The sequence below is a fragment of the Myotis yumanensis genome, unplaced genomic scaffold (assembly GCF_028538775.1).
Source record: "Myotis yumanensis isolate MYYU_CA2020_CCGP unplaced genomic scaffold, mMyoYum1.0.hap1 SCAF_2, whole genome shotgun sequence".
In the NCBI taxonomy this organism is placed as follows: domain Eukaryota; kingdom Metazoa; phylum Chordata; class Mammalia; order Chiroptera; family Vespertilionidae; genus Myotis; species Myotis yumanensis.
The window spans coordinates 76,733,315-76,741,663 of record NW_027223753.1 but is presented as its reverse complement, the minus strand read 5'-3'; the positions used below and the strand labels follow the sequence as shown (position 1 = coordinate 76,741,663).

The following is an 8,349-nucleotide window of genomic DNA, read 5'->3' as shown; positions in this document are numbered from 1 at the left end:
AAAGTATCAGCAGGGTCGGTTCCTTCTGAGGACTTTCTGCTGGCTTGTAGATGATCACCTTGTCACTGTGTCTTCACATGGTCTTCCCTCTATGTGTGTCAAGGCTAGCATGAATTTATGCCTCCACTTTAATGAACTGGGCTCAGGAACCATTGATAAAATAAATTTTAGTGTTTCTTTTAATTACAAATGGAGAGAGACTAGTGAAAACCAAAAAGCAAATAATGGAATTCTATCCAGCCAGAGAAAAAGCCAATAAGAATCCTGGGTATTTGATATGTATCATAAGAAACCATTTCTATGTCCAAGATAGGAAGACCATATGGTTCAATGCCTGCATATAGTAGCAGCCTGAAATAATTTCAGCCCAGATATCTTGAAGAGGCATATGGTCCACAGGCATACTAAAAAACAAACAAACAAACAAAAAAAACCTTTTCATCTCCTACCCACTGTCCTACACACAACAGCTCACCTCTCACTTCTCAAACCCTTCAGAAAATATGCTCCTAGCTCTAGACAATGTGCCTCCCCTACTTCTCCCCCTTTTTCTTTCTTTTCAATTCTCATCAGAACAGCTCAAAGGATTTCATATGACAAGGCAGGTCCTTCCACAGAGAATGAGAAAAAGAAAGAAACCTACTGGGTAGAGTTCAAATTCTCCTTTTCAGGAGGAAAGAAGGGAAAGCTGAGATAGCATATACTAGCAATCATTTTCTTGTCTTTTTAAAAAATATATACTTATATTGATTTCAGAGAGAGAGGAAAAAGAGAGAAAGAACAAGATAGAAACATTAATGATGAGAGAGAATCATTGCTCGGCTGCCTCCTGCACACCTCACACTGGGGATCAAGCCCATAACCTGAGTATGTGCCCTGACTGGGAATTGAACCATAACCTCCTTGTTCCTAGGTTGACGCTCAATCAGTGGGGCCATTTTCTTGTCTTATACATTCTTTTTTTTTTAAATGAATGCTTTTCTACATCAATAAATATTCTTCTATGTAATATTTTTGAATGGCTTCATATTATTTACTTGTATAGATGAATTATAATTTCTTTAACCAAACCATTATTTAGTTTATTTTTAACTTTCACATAAAAGTAATGTTCATTTTTACCTAAGTTTTTGCACATGTCCTCAATTATTGACTTAGGATAAATCCCCCAAAGTAAGGATTCTGGTGCATTAGTTAGGATATTTTTGGCCACGTGTGACATGCAGTGGCTTAAATAATACTCTATATAATATATATATATATATATATATATATATATATATATATATACACACACACACATACATACATACATACATACTAGGGGCCCGGTGCACGAAATTCGTGCACTGGGGTGGGGGGGGGGGGGAACCCTCACATACTGGGAGCCCTCAGGGGATGTCCTACTGATGGCTTAGGCCCACTCCCTGCTCCCCTTGGGGAGCGGGCCTAAGCCATAGTCTGGCCTCCCTTTGTGGGAGTCGACCGGGCTGATCAGGGGAAGGCACCAGCCCCATCACCCCACTGCTGCAGCCACTGCCAGTCACCACAGCCACCAAGGTGTTTTCATCAACACGGACTCCAGTCCCTTCACCATGAAAAAATGACAACTTTCTTTAGGCATTTTCAAGAAGTGTCTTTCATAGGATATGACTTTTTTTTTTTCTATCCTCACCTGAGGATATGTTTCCATTGATTTTTAGAGAATGTGGAAGAGAAAGGGGAAGACAGAGAGAAACATCAAAGTGAGAGTAATACTTTGACTGGTTGCCTCCTGCATGAGCCCTGACCTGGGCCCCGGCCAGGGAAGACCCTGCAACCTAGGTACATGCCCTTGGTCAGAATTGAACCCAGACCCTGAGATTGGCAGGCCGAGGCATTATCCACTGAGCAAAACCAGCTAGGGCAGGATATGACATTTCTTAGCCCTCCAGCAGCGGACCTTCATTTTTTTCTCCAAGGAGTGAGGTGAAAAACCCTAGATCACCTTTTTGGATTCTTATTACCCAAGTTACTAAGAATATTACCAGTGGCAAACAGGTAGCTTAGCCAATGAGCGGTCAGAAAATGTGTTTCCTCTGTAGTTCACACCGATCACCGGCTCAGCCCCTGCCCAGGCCTAAAGCCTTGGGGCCTGGGCAGGGGCCCCCCATCTCCCTCTGATTGCTGGCTCTGCTCCTGCCCAGGCCTAAAGCCTCTGGCCGAGGTTTTAGGCCTGGGCAGGGGCCCTCCAATTCCCTCTGATCACCAGCTCCACCCCCGCCCAACCAGGCATAAAGCCTCGGGCCCTGGGCAGGGGACCCCCAGCTCCCTCCCATCGCCGGCTCTGCCCCTGCCCATGGCTCCGATGGCAGGCTCAGCCCTGCCCAGGAGCCCCCTGGCTCAGGCTCTTCCTAGGCTGCTCAGGGCCCAAACGGGGCCTACCTCAGAGTGACCTGGGTGCCGATGATGTTTTCAGGCTGCTGGGTGCCTATGTATGCAAATTAACCGCCATCTTTGTTAGGTTAATTTGTATACTCATCCGATTGGCTGACTGGGCGTAACGGAGTGACACCAATTTGCAAGTTTCTCTTTTATTAGTATATATATATATATATATATATATATATATATATACACACACACACACACACACACACACACATATATATGGAATGAGTCAGAGCTGGTATGTTGATTCTATTCCATGATGTCAAAGACTCAGGTTCTTTCTATCATGTGACTGCCATCCCTAGATAATGTTCTTGTTCATGCAATCTAAAAGCAAATTTCAGCTGAGATTTGAAGATGGCAGCATAGGTAAATACCTGTACTTGCTGCCTCCCATGACCACATCAAAATCACAATTAAAATACAGAACAACCATCATCCAGAACCACTGAAAAGCTGGCTGAATGGACGTCCTACAACTAGAGAAGTAAAAAAGAAAGCACATTGAGACTGGTAGGAGGTGTGGAGGTGCAGATTGGGCTGGTCTGACTTTTTTAATTGGGAAGGAGATCATATCTGTGGAGGCCGCCTGGAAGCAAGGGGTCACACCCCACACCAGACCCTAGACCAGGGTCCCAGAGCTGGGAAAAGAAGTCCCTATGAGCAGTAAGGACTATGGGCTGTAAAAACCAGTGCAGATTAGGGCTCAGTGACACAGAGGCTGCTGAAAACCCAGCTGTTACTCTTAAAAAGCCGGAACCATGAACTGAACTTACAAGGTCCTGCTTCCTCTGAGCTCCAGCACCAGGGTGATGCTCTCGGGAACACAGACACATATGAGGAGGAACTGGATTGTCTGAAATTGGGGTAGGAACTCAGCGGCAGATTTCTCCCAGACAGAGGTGCTCACAGGGATCATTGTTCTTATGCTGGGGCCTCTCAGGTCACAGGACTGACTGGCAGCTATTTCTGTTTGTTCTGTCCTGGAGATTCCCTAAGACCCCATCTCGTCCAATTTACAACCCAAGCTGTATGCTGCAGCTTTTGCATATGAATGGCCAGTCCTTGCTCAGGCTAAAATCTCTCAAACAAGCTGCAGCTGGGTCAAGGAGCCCCAAACCTATCAATAAAAAACCCAAGACCTGGCACTAGTACCAGCCTGCCTTGCTTCATAGCTAGGCCTCATCTGGGCACTTCCAAACCTGATACAAAGAGGAGGAATCTGCAGATCTCTCTGTAGCTGCTGCTGGATGGCCCCAGCCAGTGGCTGACTTTGCACCTCCCTGGAGACCCAAGACCCAGTGGACCCAGTGGTCAATGTCAGACCATACCAGATTACAACTGTACATATCCATAAGTGACACACTCAAGAGGCAGACTCAGTGAGCACCAAAGCCCCACTGAAACAAGTCCTGCTCCATAAGGGTGTCTCCGGCACAGAGCTCTCCTGTTGTAGTCACAGCTGGTCCTCACAGCCAATTGGCCTGGAGGTCAGTTCCTCCCAGTGACACCAACAGCAATCAAGTCTCAACTACAACAAGACTGTGCTCACAGCCCACAAAGGGGTACACTTAGAGCTCCCAGCTCAAGTGACTGGGGAGGCTGAGCCACTGGACCCTATAGAACACCTACCACACAAGCCACTCTACCAACTCAAGGAGACATAGCAGCTCTACCCAATACATAGAAACAAACACAAGGAAGCAGCCAAAATGTGGAGACAAAGAAACATGTCACAAATGAAAGAAATGGAAGAAACCAAACTACTGGATATAGAGTTCAAAACCACATTTATAAGGCTACTCAAGAATCTTCTAGAAACCTCCAAAAAAGTGGAAAAGGACCAGTCAGAAATTAAGCATACACTGACTGAAATAAAGAATAATATACAGGGGAGTCGGCCTGGTGGTCAAATCCCTCTAGTGTTAACTACAACAATTAAGGCTTGGCTAGAACAAGACTGCGCACAGAGACCACAAGGGGGTGCACCAAGAAAGCATAAAAGATGCGGAGACAAAAAAACATGACAGAAATGGAGGATATGGAGCTAAGAATCGCAATTTTGAGGGCTTGCCATAAATTTGTGCAGAGCCTCACGAAAACTAATGAGACCCTCGATGCTACGATAAAGAAATTAGAAAGTAAGCATACACGGACTGAAATAAAGAATATTATACCCAATAGCAGACCAGAGGAGCTCAAGAATCAAACCAAAGATTCGACAAAAAACAACCAATTGGAAAAGCAAAATGAAAAAAGAATCCGAAAGTGTGAAGATAGTGTAAGGAGCCTCTGGGACAGCTTTAAGCGGTCTAATATCAGAATTATTGGAGTGCCAGAAGATGAGAGACAGCAAGATATTGAAAACCTATTTCAAGAAATAATGGCAGAAAACTTCCCCCACCTGGAGAAAGAAATGGACTTACAGGTTCAAGAAGCGCAGAGAACCCCAAACAAAAGGAATCCAAAGAGGACCACACCAAGACACATCATCATTAAAATGCCAAGAGCAAAAGACAAAGAGAAAATCTTAAAAGCAGCGAGAGAAAGAGGCTCAATTACCTACAAGGGAATACCCATACGACTGTCAGCTGATTTCTCAACAGAAACTTTGCAGGCCAGAAGGGAATGGCAAGAAATATTCAAAGTGCTGAATACCAAGAACCTACAACCAAGATTACTTTATCCAGCAAAGCTATCATTCAGAATTGAAGGTCAGATAAAGAGCTTCACAGATAAGGAAAAGCTAAAGGAGTTCACCACCGCCAAACCAGTATTATATGAAATGCTGAAAGGTATCCTTTAAGAAGAGGAAGAAGAAGAAAAAGGTAAAGATACAAATTATGAACAACAAGTATGCATCTATCAACAAATGAATCTAAGAATCAAGTGAATAAATAACCTGATGTACAGAATGAACTGGTGATTATAATAGAATCAGGGACATAGAAAGGGAATGGACTAACTATTCTTGGGGGGAAAAGGGGTGTGGGAGATGCGGGAAGTGACTGGACAAAAATCATGCACCTATGGATGAACACAGTGGGTGGGGAGTGAGGGTGGAGGGTGGGGTGGGAGCTGGAAGGAGGGGAGTTATGGGGGGAAAAAAGAGGAACAAATGTAATAACCTGAACAATAAAGATTAAAAAAAAAAACATATTTTGAAAATAAAAGTTTTAAGAAAACAAAACAAAAAAAAAAAAAAAACAAAACAAAAAAAAAAAAAAGAATAATATACAGGGATTCAATAGTAGAGTAGAGGATTCTGAGAATCAAATCAACAATTTGAAATATGAGGAAGCAAAAAACAAACCAACCAGAAGAGCAAAAAGAAAAAAGAATCCAAAAATATGAAGACAGTGTAAGGAGCCTCTGGGACAACTTCAAGCGTACCAACATTCACATTATGGGGGTGCCAGAAGAAGAGACAGAGCAAAATATTGAAAACCTATTTGAAGAAATAATGACAGAAAACTTCCCCTACCTGGTGAAAGAAATAGACTTGCAAGTGCAGGAAGCACAGAAAGTTCCAAACAAGAGGAACTCAAAGAGGACCACACCAAGACACATCATAATTAAAATGCCAAGGGCTAAAGACAAAGAGAGAATCTTAAAAGCAGCAAGAGAAAAGAAGTTAGTTACCCACAAGGGAATGCTCATACGACTATCAGCTGATTTCTCAACAGAAACTATGCAGGCCAGAAGGGAGTGACAAGAAATATTCAAAGTGATAAAAAGCAAGGACCTACAACCAAGATTACACTACCCAGGAAAGCTATCATTTACTGTAGAATTGAAGGTCAGATAAAGAGCTTCACAGACAAGAAAAAGCTAAAGGAACTCAACACCACCAAACCAGTATTATATGAAATGTTGAAGGGTATTCTTTAAGAAGAGGAAGAAGAAGAAAAAAAAAAAGATAAAAACTATGAACAACAAAATGGCAACAAATACATACCTATCAACAACTGAATCAAAATACATAAATAAGAAATCTAATGAACAGAATAAACTGGTGAATCATCAGAATAGACTGATGATTCTCAGAGGGAAGGGCGGTGGGGGGGACCGGAAGAGATTAAACAAAAATTGTTTCCCTGCCTTTTGGCTAAGATCAAGTGTAGTATCTGTTCTTAACAGTTTAATATCTGATACATCCTCTATCAGAGGACAATATATTAAATGGATTTTTGGAGCAGGGAGATGGAATAGGAGCTTGCTCTGTGAACTTTAAAAAAAAAGATTTTATATGCATATATGCATTACCTATGGACACAGACAATAGGGTGGCAAAGGTCTGAGACAGGGTGGGAACCAGGTGGAGGCGGGCAATGGAGGGTGGAGGAAGGGGACATCTGTAATAATCTCAACAATAAAGATTAAAAAAATAAAAACTAAAAAAAATAAGAATAAAAAAACAAAAGCACATCTCTATCCCAGACAGCAGGATAAGGAAAGGGGGAAACAAAAGACCACACCTCTGCCCCTTCAGGGCTCAACCCTGAGGTTATATACCTTACTTCTGCTCTCATCTTATTGGCCAGCACTTATTCGTGTGACCATTCCTAGCTACAGGGAAAGCTGGGAATATAATCTTTATTCTGAGCAGCTGTGCTAAAAATTCTAATATCATGGAAGAAGGTGTTAACATGCATACATATTTTTAAGGTTATTCATATATACCCCCTTATTGGTCTGCAGAAAGGTTGTAGGAATTTATACTTCCATCACCCTGCCAACACAAGACATTTAAAATATCTTGCCAAATTAATAACTGAAGAAAAAGATAGTCGTGCTATTTTATTTTGCATTGTCTTAATCTCTGGTAATGCTTGCTCTATTTTTTTTCTGTTGAAATAAATCTCACAAGTGGCTTCAGCAATTGATTATAAGTGCAGAGTTAAGTGGGAAGGCCAGATTTCAAGATTATAGCCTCTCCATAGGCATGCCAGCTTGCCCACCATCTTTCAGGGCTATTTTGTTAAAGACAATTCTAGAGGAGCATTTGAGATCTTGCTCCTTGGCATATGTCATCAGTTTGGCTCAAATAAACTCTTATAAACTTTTTTTAAGACAATTATAGTCCTGGTTCTCAGGGGTGGTCCCTTTTCTTTCACCAAGTATGAACCTACTATTGTCAAAGTAGGTCTTCCCTTGGGTTTTACTATTTCAAAGACTTTTATGGCATGGTGAGCAGCCACTTTGAGGCTAAGAGAAAATTGCTCATATGTGAAGGACTGTTTCTTCTGGGAATTCCAGCTAGACAAAGTTCAATGTTATCTTTGTTGGGTTTTTTTTTTTAGCGGGGGCGGGGGGGGCACATTATCTATACAGGGTGTGTCTCTATGTCTGGGTGGTGTGTGTGTTTAATTTAATTTGATGTGTGTCTGTGGTTAGGGAGGTGAGTGTGGGGTGTGTGAGGTGCATGGTTGGAGGCTGAGTGTGAATGTGGTGTGAAGTGTGGGTATGTGAGCTCTGTGACTTTTCTTAATGTTATCTTACTTCATTTAGTGTTATAGGTCATCCAGGACCAACAGTTAGAACGTGATCCAGGGCCACAAAACCTCTTGCCAAGTCTGGGAGATGTCCATCTCTCAGGATAGGCTAAGTTATGCTGAGGCAACAAACACTCCCAAATTTCAGTGACTTAAAACAACAATTCTTTCTCATGCCTACATCGTCTATCTAGGCTCAGTATAGGTGGCTCTTCTCCAACTGACCCTTATTATGGGTCCCAGGCTAATAGAATCTCACCCTCCAAAACATGGTCAGTCACTACCAAGGCAAATCATGCACTCACTCATAAAGGCTTTCACTCAGAAGTGGCATATGCTACTTCCACTCACATCCCATTGGCTAAAACAAGTCCTATGGCTCCACTTAACTTCAGAGGAGGAAAGTGCAATTTCACCATGTGCC

At 42.4% G+C, this 8,349-nt stretch overlaps 1 pseudogene; it reads left to right on the top strand.

Moving 5' to 3' along the window:
• Positions 1-6,518: 6,518 nt before the first annotated feature.
• On the top strand, positions 6,519-6,686 carry LOC139004714 (U2 spliceosomal RNA; annotated as a pseudogene).
• Positions 6,687-8,349: the final 1,663 nt, after the last annotated feature.